Source organism: Spermophilus citellus (genome assembly GCF_964194105.1).
Source record: "Spermophilus citellus genome assembly, chromosome: 2".
NCBI lineage: Eukaryota > Metazoa > Chordata > Mammalia > Rodentia > Sciuridae > Spermophilus > Spermophilus citellus.
The window spans coordinates 255,575,730-255,589,832 of NC_138183.1; positions in this window are offsets into that span (position 1 = coordinate 255,575,730).

Sequence of the window (14,103 nt, forward strand, 5' to 3'; positions counted from 1 at the left end):
TTCTCCTTTCATTTCCATGCAATTTCCCTTCTCTCCTTTTCCCTCCCACCTCTTGTCTCTGTTTAATGTTAATCTTTTCCTCATGCTCTTCCTCCCTGCTCTGTTCTTAGTTGCTCTCCTTATATCAAAGAAGACATTTGGCATTTGTTTTTTTAGGGATTGGCTAGCTTCACTTAGCATAATCTGCTCTAATGCCATCCATTTCTCTGCAAATTCCACGATTTTGTCATTTTTTTAGTGCTGCATAATACTTCATTGTGTATAAATGCCACATTTTTTTTATCCATTCATCTATTGAAGGACATCTAGGTTGGTTCCACAGTCTAGCTATTGTGAATTGTGCTGCTATGAACATCCATGTGGCAGTATCCCTATAGTACGCTCTTTTAAGGTCTTCAGGGAATAGTCTGAGAAGGGCGATAGCTGGGTCAAATGGTGGTTCCATTCCCCGCTTTCCCAGGAATCTCCATACTGCTTTCCAAATTGGCCGCACCAATTTGCAGTCCCACCAGCAATGTACAAGTGTACCCTTTTCCCCGCATCCTCGCCAGCACTTGTTGTTGTTTGACTTCCTAATGGCTGCCAATCTTACTGGAGTGAGATGGTATCTTAGGGTGGTTTTGATTTGCATTTCTCTGACTGCTAGCGATGGTAAGCATTTTTCATGTACTTGTTGATTGATTGTATGTCCTCCTCCGAGAAGTGTCTGTTCAGGTCCTTGTCCTATTTGTTGATTGGGTTACAATTTGTAAATTTGTTTTTGCTTCGCGCTTGCATCTGAGCAGCACAGTGTAGTTCTGTGTTCACGCGTGTCAGAGTGAACTACAGTAAAGGATGTCAATCTCCATAAGGGGGTCCGTGGGACGCTTTCTGTTACCAGGGTGCAGAATGGACCTTCTGTGTGGGGGAGTGTTTCTCTGCATGCCCCAGATGCCTGCTGTCCCAGCAGTTCCCTGCTGTCTCCAGGGATGGGACACTTCTCACCAAAGGTGTGGGATGCGCGTTACATCCCTGGTCCACCCGCCTGAGGCAGGCCATGCCTGGCCAGCTTGTTCTGTCCTCTTCCTTGGTCATGCACAAACATTTCTCAGGTGCCCACTGTGTCAGGCACTGCTCCAGGAACTGGCTGTGGAGCGCCTGGCAGCCAGGACCCCTTCCCTCAAGGACCTTAGGCTCTGATGGGGGTGACAGGTGTCGCTCGATATGATGATCATATCCGAGCTGAGAAGGGAAGTGGTTCCAAGGACGCTGATGGAGGGGCACGGGACCCCCTCCTGCAGGCCGTGTTGAAGGAGCCAGGCCTTGACGCCTGCGCCTGCATTGGAGCCAGCCTGGAGCCCGAGGAGCATTCCGGGGAGGGGCGAGGTGGGAGGAACAGAAGGAAGCCCTCCAGGGCAGGCAGGCGGTGAGCTCTGGAAGAGGTGGGCAGGCGTCTGGGCCAAAGACCAGAGTGGTTCCACAATCCACGGGGCTGCAGTGGGGGCGATGGGAGGGTGCCCCAGGCCTGGCTTTGGGGTTGAATGAGGACACAGTGGCAGGGAGCTACCTCAGTCCCGTTGGCACCGGAGCCTTGCTGGGGGGATAGGCTGCCTCTCAGGGCCCCACACCTGAAGCACCCTGCCCAGCAGCCCACCAGTTCAACCTTGTGGGGACCGCAGGACTCCTGGGGGCAGCCTCTGTGACGTGTGTCTGTGCGGTTATGCAGCTGGTGGGTGCCCAAGAGCACATTGGGGAGGGCTTCTGCAGTTGTCTGAGCCCAGCCCAGCTGCGAGCCACTGTGGACAAGCACAGAGGAGCTGTGCCCGAGGATCAGGGGGGCTGCTGGGCTGGCGAGGCACAGCTGGCAGTAGGTGGGGAAGGGAGCCCGGGTGGTTGCGGGCTGGTTCCTCAGTTTCCTCCTGTGGCGTGGCTGGTGGTTGGAATGTGGCCCAAAGCCTCAGCATTCAGACAAGGGCTCCTGTGAGCCTGGTGTGACTGAGAGAGTCCTCGCCTGGCACAGGCCCGGGGCCCATGACTCAGGCCCCCACAGAGCAGCTTTCGGTTGAGGAGGGCACAGGACCCCTCTGTGCCTGATCTCCACGAAGACCGCCCAAACCAGAACAAGCTGCTCTGCACACAGAGCCTGCTGTGGCAAGGGGGCCTGCCACTGTCCCTGGTGTTGGCCACAGAGTCAAGAGCAGGTCAGGAGAGAGAGAAAAGGGAGAGGGAGAGAGGTCAGTGTCCCGAAACGATCCGAGTCACACAGGACAGAGCCACGGCTCGTCTCAGTCGGTGCAGGAAGAGCAGCAGGCGCCCCGGGCTCTGCTGGCGAAAGCAGGTCACTGGGACACCGGCCGTGGGGGCAGCTGCGGAGACCACAGCACAGTCCCGTTCGGTGGGAGAGGACTCAACACTTGCATTCAACACTGTCCTGGGGGGTCTAGCCCAGGCGATCAGGCAGGAGAACCATGTAGAAGACATCATGTTGGAAAGAGTCCAGGGCCCTGGTCTGAATGTGGGTGCCCCAGGCTGAAATCGTGCCCACCAGGCGATGGCACGAGGAGGGGCTCAGGAGATGAGGCCTCAAGAGCTGGACCTGTGCCCTGACAGAAGAAGCTCAGGGCTGGGGAGTAGCTGGGTGGTAAAGCACCCCTGGGTTCAATCCCTAGTACTGCCGGACAAAATTGAGGTCCAAGAGAGGTCCCTGCTTGATTTCTGATTTATTGATTTATTTAGTACTGAGGATTGAACTTAGGGTCACTTTACTACTGAGCTACATCTGAGACACCCCTCCTGTTTTGAGACAGGGTCTGACTAAATCACCCAGGTGGCTCTTGAGCAGACAATCTTCCTGCCTCAGCCTCCTGGGTCACTGGGATTACAGGTGTGTGCCACTTGCCCCTGGTTCCTTTCAGTCCAGGTGAACACAGAAGGTGACCATCTGTGAGCCAGGAAAGCAGCCCTCGCCAGACGCCAGGTCTGCCAGCATCTCCGTCTTCCAGCCTCCAGAACTGTAAAAATAAATGTCTGTTGTGTCTAAGCTTTCCGGCCTCTGGTATTCTGTTACAGCCTCCCAGACAAGTCAAGACAGAACTGTTTGCTCATTTCATGATACTGGTATATAGAAAATCCTCAGAAACCCACTAAACACCTGCAAGGGCAAACACGTGTGTGTGGCAGCACGGCAGGGCGTGACCCGGGAAACTCCTCTTGTGGTCCCGCCAGTAGCAGTTGCGTTGGGGCAGGTCAAGGTCATGCTGGCGGCTTTCATGACCAAAATCACAGATGTTGACGAGACCTGGGCTGAGCTCCCAGGAGGAGCGGGAACCGTGTTTTCTGATGTTCGTTCATAGAGGACAGGAAGAGGGAGCCAGACTTTCAGGGAAATATGGGATTTGGGGGGAAAAGATTCCTTGCCACAAGAGCCTAGTTGTGAGAACAGGCATGTCAGGACCCCAGTTACGAAGGGGACAGCCAGGCTGGCAGGTGACGGGGCCAGCTCCATGCCCTGGTGCTTCCAGCCCTGTAGAGCAGAACCGAGGGGGTGCCTAGTGGCTTCCGTCCGGTCCCCACCTCCACCCGACCACCATGGGTTTGGAGGGAACATTAGGGGTGACCCAGTTCTCGCTTGTCAGCACTGACCAGGCTCATGCAGGGCTGGTACCTGCCCAAACCCAGTCTTTTCTGGTCAGAGTCACCTTGCCCTAGCTGGGGCCCACCTCCTCCTGCCTCACCCTCTGTTGTGGAGGATGGCCCGAGCCTCCTGAGCCCAGACCCTCACTGTCCAGGCCTCTCCCCTGAACTCCCGGGTCCTCATTCACTGCTGCAGGTACCAGCTGGCCAACTGGCCCTTGACTTCAGTACGATCAGGGCCACAGGGAGGCCTGTGTCCCCCACAGGGACCCCACCCAGGGCCGCCCTGAGACCTGAAGGAGCGGCAGGAGCCCAGGGAAGGAAGGTTGAGTTGCCGAGTGCAGCCTCACTTGTCCCCAGCCTGTGGACCCAGACAGGCTGGAGGGACCGCTGGACCTGGGGAGGGTCCCCCACCCACAGGATGGAGCAGTGTCCACAGGGGAAGCCAGTGGTCTACAGAGAACAGAAAGTCTGGCTGGAGACGGGTCTTTCAAAGTGAGGAGTCTTGTCTGGGCCTGGGAATGTGCAGAGACAGGAGGAACTGGTAGACACAGCACAGAGAGAAGGTTCTGGAATCTTTAACTATCGCTGCCTCCCGCTGGAGTGGACGGGCTCTGGGGAGGCCCGAATGGCTGCGATGTGCACTTAGGCCCAGGCTCTTGGAACAGCCCAGAGAACAGGCAGGGATGGGTGGGCGCTGGTCCTCAGTGGGAAGACCGGGCTGTGGGCAGGGTGGGGTGGGTGTTCTAATAATTAAGATGAAAGAAAACGAATAGCCATCCATAGTGCCTGCTGCTGCTCTTCGCACACGAACTCAGCTCTGGTTTCCAGACCAATACTGAATAATTGAGAAGAAAAACTGTCAAAGCGAGACCAGCTAATGAGGAGGTTTGGGGAGTCGTGGCAGATGAGGGTCGGGGTTCAGGATGGGCCCTGTGGTGGAGCTGGCATTGGACCCCATGGGAATGGGGCTGGGGAGTTGGTGTTGATGGATCTGAAAGGGACCGTAGGGAGCTCAGGTAGGCAGCGAGGAGGCCCCCTAAAGTGGGTCCAGTGAGGGGGCTCCTGGGACAGAGGCCAGGCCACCACAGCCTGGAGAGAGGGGGCAGGAGTGCTGGCAGAGGGGCCACCAAAGTGGGATCTGGTGCAAGGGCAGGGGCAGAGCTCGAGGTGTGGGGGGACGGACCTCAGCAAGGGCCTTGGCCCCCTCCCCACAACACGACCGTGGTTCTGGGGACGCCCTGGCCCCATCTTCAGGCAGAGACACACTGTCTGCCAGGCCAGTCACAGGGAGTCGGCTCTTCAGGGACACACCCTACCCAAGGCCCAGAGCCCTGAAGGTGGGTGCCACTTCCGTATGGAGAGCCAGGTGGGCGGCGCAGGCCTGGTGGACCAGGGTCTTCTCCCCCTGCCATCTCTAATGGGCTCCGGTGTCCTCCCAGTGCCGTCTCTGTGATTGCGCAGGTGTGGCGGGGACCCGGGCAGCGTGGAGCTGTAGACCTCAAGTCCCGGCTGGCGTCTGTCTCTCTGGTCAGATCAGAGCCCCCTCCTGAAGCCCGTGGTCCCTGCCCTTTGCCCCTTCAGGGAAGTTCCCGCCCACGGCAGCCGCCGACTCCCGACCCCTGGCCCCACTCCTGGCCGCAGCCCCTCGGCACTGCTCCCAGGGCAGGCCCCCTTGCACCCCATGCTGGGGTCTGGGACCCCCGTGCAGTCCCCCGCCATGCACCTGCTCTGGGCCGGCAGGGCGCTGGCCTCGCAGGCTCACCTCTTCCCCCGGTCGGTCTGGGAAGCCTCGACCGGTCCTCAGTCCACGTGTTTCTTCAACACACAGGGAACCAGGTTTGGGAGTGACGGGGCTGAGGACAGGCCACTTAAAACCTGGCCCTTGGTACTGGAGGAAACGCGGGCAGGTCTCTGTGGCCTGGCTTCCCTCACTGTTCTCCCCAGGGGCAGGTCCCCAGGCCCTCTCCCGGAGGGGCCCTCCTCCCTGTCCCCTCATCACCATCAGCCCTCTGTGGTCACACTCCACAGGGCACCCGCGCTCTCCACTCGGGGCTCCCCGTCTTGTGAGATCTGTGTTAGTAGACCTGCGTGCCTTCCCCTGGTCACTCTGCTCTGTCCAGGGGCCTTGGCCGTGACCCCGGGATGGGAGAGATGGTGACCCTCTCCCCCACAGGGCCCTGGACATGTGAGGGCTGTGGAGGGGCACTGTGGTCGAGTGGCCCTCGTCACAGCACCCAGAACAGAGGGACCCACCAGGCCAGGTCAGGACAGAGGGCCCTCAGCGGGGCAGACAGGAGGGCGGGAGTCCACCTCCCGGGAGCAGGTCCCTGCAGCCCTGTGGGCGGGGCCACCTTGGCTCCTCTTCATTCTTGTCACACCTGGTCCCTCTCTCCTCACGGCGCTTCCAGAGAAAGTGTCCAACGGCTCTTCACCCCTTGACCATGTCAGAGTTGCTGGCCAGACCCTGAGTCCCTCTCTGGTGGCCCTGGGGTCCAAGCTCCTCAGCGACAGGAAATGGGCATCTGCACGTAGGGAAGGGCCTGCCCTACCCGGCCAGGGTGTGGATGGCCCCTCGGCAGGACCTGTGGAGGAGGCCGCCCTCCAAGACTTGCCCCTGGTCTGCAGTTGCTGCCGCTGAGCACACCCCGCCTGCAACGGTCAGTCTGAATGTCCACTTGATCGCATTGAGAGAGACCCAGGAAAGGCCTGGGGGGTGGAGCTGGGTGTGTCCAGACACAGCTGGCACGTGGGGCACAGCGGGGAGACCCACCCGAGCTTGGCGGCACAATAGGCGGGGGTCTGCAGGGGACAAAAGGCGGAAGGAGGAGGAAGTGGGCGGATGCAGGCTCCATGCTCCTGGAGCTGGGTCTGTGGCTGCCGCCATCACCATGCACATCGGGACTCCAGCTCCCCTCTCTCCCAACGGGAGCCCTCTCAGCAATGCCCCAGGGAGATTCCAGGCCTGCAGCCTCAGCCGGGCTGCCCCAGAGCCTTGGTCCCTCAGGGAGGGCCAGGGTGTGCCCAGTGGCACCTGCCAGAGCCTTCACGGAGACTCAGGGAGAGGTGGGGTTACCAGGGGGAGGGGCTGATCACGGAGGCTGAGGACCCCCCCCCCCAGAGGCCGGGTGCAAGGTGGAGGACCTGGGGCTGCTACCACCATCAGTCCCAGTTCAAAGGCCCCAGAAGCAGGGAGCCTGGGGTGTAATTCTCTGTCCCCAGTCAAAGACCTGAGATCAGAGGGCGGGGGCCGTAGTGCAGGTCCTGGAGTCCAAAGGCCAGAGAGGCTGGACTTCTGGTGTCCATGGGCAGAGCTGGTGCCCCAGTCACAGGAGAGAGGGACTGGGGTGGGGGAGGGGGCAACTGTGCCCTTCCTCTGCCTGCGAGCTCTGTCTGGGCCCTCGGCTATCGGAGGGTGCCCCCCACATTGCGCAAGGCGGGTCCTCCTCACTCAGCCACTGGTTGACATGCGCGGCTCACCCGGGAGCACTCACAGACCCCCTGCTTTGCCAGCTTCTGGGCGCTCTTAACAGGGGGAAGGTGGACACCCACGGCCCACGAGTCACCCCTTCCCAAGGCAGCACGTCTCCTTCCACCACACTTGTCCCCAGAAGGACAGCCACAAGTCCTAGCCACCCAACACGGCACGGCCCCCTGAGTACGGCCAAATCTGCTGGACCCCTTCCCAGAGGAGCAGCCAGGTCCTCGGCGGGATTTGCTCCCACATCCCACGACTTGAGGAACGTGAGGCAGTCAACACTCCAATACAGAAAAAAATGCATGATAAAGGAAAACGAGGAAAGCGAAGGGGTTCCGCGAGAGTGTAGGTGACCACACGCCTGTTCAGTTACACATGACAGTAGAGTGTGTTTGGACAGATTGTCCACACCTGGAGGAAAGGTCCATTCCTGTGCTGGTGCGTGGTGTGGAGTTTCTCTAGTCGCGTACTCCTGTACCAACATGGGAAATCTGCCTCATTCCATTGTCTTGCCCATTCCCACCCCCCTTCCCTTCCCCTCCGTCCCCTTTGTCTAATCCAGTGAACTTCTATTCCCCTCCCACCACCATTGTGTGTTACCATCTGCATGTCAGAGAGGACATCCGGCCTTTGGTTTTTGGGGATTGGCGTATTTCACTTAGCATGATAGTTTCCAGTTCCACCAATTCACCAGAAAATGTCATAAAATCGTTCTTCTTTATGACTGAGTAATACTCCACTGTGTATATGTACCACATTTTCTTTATCCATTCATCTATTGAAGGGCGTCTAGGTTGGTTCCCAGCTTAACTGTTGTGAATCGAGCTGCTGTAAACATCGATGTGGCTGCATCGCTGCAGTGTGCTGAATTTAAGTCATTTGGGTATAGACGGAGGAGTGGGACAGCTGGGTCAGATGGTGTTCCACTGCAGGTTTTCTGAGACACCTCTGTACCCTTTCCAGGGTGCGCCCCTGTTCTCCATGGGGACTAGCTCCTGGTAGTCACAGGCCTGCTCCCAGGTGGTGTGGCTGCATCTCCAGCTGCCTCTTCCCTCGCCCCCTGCGTGCGCCCGGCCTTCAGCAAGCCCCTCAGCTGCCCTTGGTTCTGCCCTGCAGGGACCACTGGACCTGCCGGTGGACCTTCCATTGTCCTGCCTGGGCTGGGGGTGGAGTTCCCCTGAGGGGCTGGCGGTCCTGAGAACTGCCCTGGGGCTCTCCAGCCTTCCAGGGACACCCTGCTCCCTCCTCTGTGGAGCGGCGGCCGTCCCAAACAATTGCCCACAAACAGTGACTCCTCAGCCTGTTGACCCAGAGGCCAGAGGAGCCAGAGAGCAGGTGGCATCTCGTCCAGTGTGTCTCCTGGGGGAACATCCTCCCCTGGACCCGGGGCCTCCGGGCCAGCAGAGCTAAGGTCCTGGGAGCAGGAAGCGAAGCTTTGCCAGTTCGTCTCTAGGGATCACGGGGAATGAGTGGCCACTGGCGTCCACCCCTCGATTCCTGGACCCCTGAGCCCTGGCTGGGGGAGAAACCGTAGCGCACGGTGGACGCTGCCTCTGCGCACATCAACCTCCCGGAGGACCTCGGCCTGCAGGGCGGGCCACGCAGCTGGCTGGCCTCTTCCCACGGCCGTTCCGTCGTCCCACCCAGCCTCGGCCTCAGGATGGTGGGGCCAGGCAAGAGCAGAGCTGCCCGTGGATGGGGCCTGCTGCCCATGGACAGGGGAGTGTTTGCTCCTCCATCAGAAGCGAAGCTGTGAGTGTTTCTGTTCCTCAAATCCACAGGGCGAGGAGCATTAGGAGGAGGGACCTCAGGGGACTGGGTCACACAGGGGAGCCCCAGTGAGCGGGGCTGGGGCACGTGTCGAGGGAGGTCCTCGCCCTCTCCTCCCCCCCGAGGACACAGCATGAGGAGAAGCCCCTCACCAGACACGGAGCCCGTTCTCTGAGGTTCAAGGGACACGTCTGTGGACAGCCCGCAGTCGATGGTGTTTTATGTGAGCGCCTTCGCAGGCTGATGACGCGTGTGACACGGTGAAGGGGACGAGGCCTCCTGTTACCCCAGGGATGGCGACGTGGAAGAAGCTCCTCCAGTAGGGACACAGAAGCACCCCCATGCATGCCACCTGCCACCAGGGGGCCGGCCGGTCTCCTGGGGAGCACTGCCACATGTGGGCTCCCTGCTGGTCCAGCTGCAGGCAGACGAAGCACTTGGTGTGGACGCACCCGGCCTGGCTGGACAGCGGCGGTCCAGGCTGCTGAGCCCTTGCGTCCCCTCCTGCCTGTTCTGGGGCCCTTTGCTCAGGGACCTCAGGACAGAGATGGGGACACTGAGGAAAGAGGCCAGTCATTGTGACACACGTGATCCTCTCCCCTGATGTCCAAGGCTCCTCTGCTGAGGCCACCCTGGGCTGAGCGTTCTCAGGGGACATGTTCTTTGCCCACGCAAATGGCTATCCACGTCCCCCTTCCCCTCATGTCTTGGTCACCAGTTTTCCAGTCATGTCCCTCCCAGTCCTTAGCCATCCAGGCGACCATTGGACGGAGCCCTGGTTGGGGATGACCACAGGCCTGGCCTTTTCTCCTTCCAGGCAAAGGCACAGCCTGTGTGCTGCCCCGGGCTCGGCCCCCTGGCCATGTTCTCCTGGAGAGGAGAAGCGCCCACATGCGGTGGTCTCTGTGTGGTGCAGAGGCCCACAGGCCAGGCGGACCCTCTGTCCAGTGGCCATAGGGAGCTGCCCATGGGGCGATAGGAGCAGGCTGAGAGGAGGCAGAAAGCAGGAGTGGGGACAGGTCTGGGGACTTCTCGATGTCACTCCCTGTGCCTTCAGGGCCTGCTGGGGTCTGATCACCTGTCCGCTGTTTCTTGCTCACTGGGTCCAGTCAGTGTTAGGTGTCCAGGCCAAAGGGACAGCTGATGGCTTGGGAAGGGGATCAAGGTCCCTGTGATCTGTTGTGACAGGCCTGGGGCTGAAGTGCTCCCGGGCAACGGTGGCCAGGCTGAGGACGGTGCTCCTGGTGGCCTCACGGACCGGCGTGGGCAAGGGGCAGTGCTGGCCCAGCAGTGCCCGTGGTCGGGAGACGTGCTCGCCTGCTCGAGTGGAGAGCCACATCTGGCACAGCAGCGGTGCTGTGGTAGACGGCCCAGGGCCACTGTCCAGGACCCAGTGCCCTCGGCAACGGGCAAAGCGGGCACTGGACGGGGCCTCCTCCAAGTCCTTGGTGGTGCCACGACCTGCAGTTCCTCCAGGAACGCCATCCTTTAGGTTTTCCGCTGTCCCGGGTGGGGGCAGCTCTAGTGGCCCTGCTGGCCTTCCCACTGACCTCACCACTGGGGACTCTGCCAGCTGCTGCACGTTCTGTTCCAGCCTCGCGTCCTGGGAAGAGCCCTAGCCCCAGGATGGCTTTGGGACTCACTGGGCCCACAGCCAGAAGGACCTGTGCCAGAGCCCGTGAGCCGCTTGGCCTTCCCTAGCCCCTCTCCGGGGGGCCACTGTGAGCTTTGCGTCTCCCAGAACCAACGCCAGGCCCGAGCCGGGGCCCACTGGTCCCTCGGCTTGGCCTGTGTCCCTGTCTCCAGGGCACTGGTGAGAGCCTAGAGGTCCCTTTGGGGCTGTGCTGGCTTCTCCCTGCGCTGGGCCAGGCCTCCCCTCCCCAGAGAACTGAGTCTGTAAACCGGCTCCCATCTGGGGATGGACTGGGTCTGCCTCTGTTTTTATGACTCAAGTTGGACGTCTGCTTCCTGGACCTGGAAGCTTTCTGTGATGTGAACCAGGTCACAGTGAGCAAGCTTCCCGTGCTTCCCGCCGCAGGTCTGCACCAGCTGACCTCTGATGGCTGCTCTGCCCGTGCTGTCCCTGAGGCCACCACACCCACCTGGCTAGGCACTTGGTGCCACTGCTCAGCCCCTGCCGCCTGGGCCACGTCACCGTCAGGGTCTTGGCACTGTCAGAGCAGCCATCCAAAGGCACCAGGTCCCTCAGGTCCCCAGGGGAGTTCCCAAGTCTCACATGAGTGTCTCAGCCCCTGGCTCCTTGATGCTTCCGGGAGTCACCAGGGGCTTCATACCTAACTGGTGCAGAGGGCAAATTCCAGAGCACCCACTGACACAACATGCACACCTGGCCACGCACGGTGGCCACGTCTGTCGTCCCCGCCCTTGGGGAGGCTGAGGAGGATCACAACTTAGCAACACCCTGTCTCAAAACCGAATACCAGGGCTGGGAAGGGTGAAACTTGGTGGCAGAGCCTTGCCTAGCAGGGCCTGGGTTCAATCCCCAGTACTGCAGAACATAGAGGATTTAAAAAACAAAGCATGTGTGCACACACACACACACACATGCACACACGCACGTGCACCCATGCACACCCACACACACGCGCACATGCACACGCACACACGCACACTCATGCACACGCACACATGTACACTCATGCACACGCACACATGCACACACATGCACATGTACACACACGCATACACATGCACATGTACACACACACACACATGCACACACGCACGTGCACCCATGCACACCCACACACATGTGCACATGCACACACACACACGCACACTCATGCACACGCACAGACGCACACTCATGCACACGCACACATGCACACACATGCACATGTACACACACGCATACACATGCACATGTACACACACACACATGCACACACGCACGTGCACCCATGCACACCCACACACATGCGCACATGCACACACACGCACACTCATGCACACGCACACACGCACACTCATGCACACGCACACATGCACACACATGTACTTGTACACACACGCATACACATGCACATGTACACACACACACACATGCACACACGCACATGCACCCATGCACACCCACACACATGCGCACATGCACACGCACACATGCACACTCATGCACACGCACACATGCACACACATGCACAAGTACACACACGCATACACATGCGTGTGCCCGGTTCTGGAAACTGAGAAGTCCCACGGTCTCTGCCCCTGACTGGACACCGGGAGAAGCCAGTGGTCCAGCACAGTCCACGGCCAAAGCCGAGGCCAGCAGCTCTGAGAGTGTTCGCCCGTCCAGGGCCGGACAGACCCGACTCCCAGCCTCAACAATGAAGCAGGAAAAAGAAGCCCCTGCCCACCTCCTCGGGCTCAGTACTGGCCCATCCAGAAATGCCTCCCAGGCGTCCAGAGGCAGCGCTGAGGGTGGGCCTGCCGCCAGGCACATTGGCAGTGGAACCCCGACATTCCGTGCCGGCTCCCCTGCCTGTCTGCGCATGGCCAGGGTCACACTGGCCGCACATCGGTGCCCAGAGAGAGGAGACGGCCACACACACCGGCACTGCCTCGTCCCTTCTCCCCTGCAGCCCATCACCTGGGCACGTCCTTTCCTCTCTTTTCTCCTCTTCTTTTTGTTCCTCCTCCCCTCTCTTCCCGTAACCCTTTCCTCTTCCTCTTCCTCTCCTTTTCCTCTTTCTCTTCCCTCCCTCCCTTCCCCCCTTTCTTCCTTCCTTTTGAATTGGGGATTAAACCCAGGAGTGCTTAACCACTGAGCCATACCCCCAGCCTCCTATTTTTTATTCTGAGGCCAGGTCTCCCTAAGTTGCTGAGGCGGGCCTCAACTGGCTAGCCTCCTGCCTCAGCCTCCTCAGTAGCTGGGATCACAGGCATGCGTGCGTCACCCTGCCAGTGCCCATTTCCATTCCTGTGTGATACCAGCGACCTGCCACCTACAGCCTGTTGTTCCTGACACAGTGGGCTCCTCACCCAACACATGGACATTCAGTGTGTACTGCTTGGGAGGTTCCTCCATGTACCCAACATGTACTGTGTGCACACTCAAATGCACAAATACACCGTGTGCACACGTGCGCACTCACACCCCAGCCTCCCCTCCCCTCTAGGACCTCAGCTTGGATTGTCCACCCACTGGGCTGGGCTCCCCTCTCCAGTGCCCTGTGGCTTCCATCCCTGCCCTTTCCTTCCTCCTCCAGTGCTGGCTGCCCTGTGTGGCTACTGCCCACCGTCTGGTCTCTGCCCTGGCCACTGGGCTGCAGGCTATGGCTGCTGGAACCCGGTGTTCCTGGTAGGAGCCCAAGTGTGGGATCAGGCCTGGCCTCGGGAAAGCTGGGGTCTCACCCACGCAGGAGGCTGGGAGGGGAGTCCAGGCTGACTCCAGGCAGGGGTGAGTGAGGCCCGGGCACCCCACCAGCCCTCAGGTTCCCTGGGGCCCCAGCCTCTGCCTTGCTTGAGCCTCCACCCTGGTCAGAGGCGGCAGCTGGCTGAGTCCCCAGGGTCTATTTCTAACCATCCCAGCAGCTGACATCCGGCTGCCACTGTGGTCACGGCCCCACCAGGCCCCTCCTTTGCCATTAGGAATTCGGATCCTTGTAGCCTGGAAGTGAGCTGTCCCCAAACCCTGCAAGGGCTGGAGTCAGGCTTCTCCAGGGCCACCCTGAGGGGACAGAGGGGCGCTCTCCAGAACTTACCTCTGGGCTCCGTGGAGCCCAAGGGTGTCTGTGGGGGAGCAGTGAGGCTGTAGGCTGGGAGGGGCCTTGGGGTCAGCATCCAAGAGCAGTGTGTAGGGAAGGCGTTGCCTGGCCTCTGGGCCTGTGGGTCTAAGGAATGGTCACAGCTCAGATCTAGGTGGGCTGCTCTTCAGCAGGAGGAGAGAGGGGTGAAGGGCCAGAGGAAGGGGCCCCGGCACAGCCGTGCCTGGGGCGGGCTCAGGGGCTGTTGGTCCTCTCAGGTCCCCCTGGTGCCGTCTCGGGGAGTCAGGGAGAGCCGTGGCCACAGGCTGCGTCGCCGCGGTGCATGGCGCCCAGCAAGCCCATGAGAGAGCGTCCGGGAGGTGCCGAGGCCCTGCCCCTCCTCCAGCAGGGCCTCACAGAGAGAAGCCCCAGCCAGGGCCACCCTCCTGAGGACTGCGCCTGTTTCCTCACAGGGAAATGGGCAGCTCTGGACACCAGCCGGGACCATGACCTTCCCCGCACCAGAACGAAGCT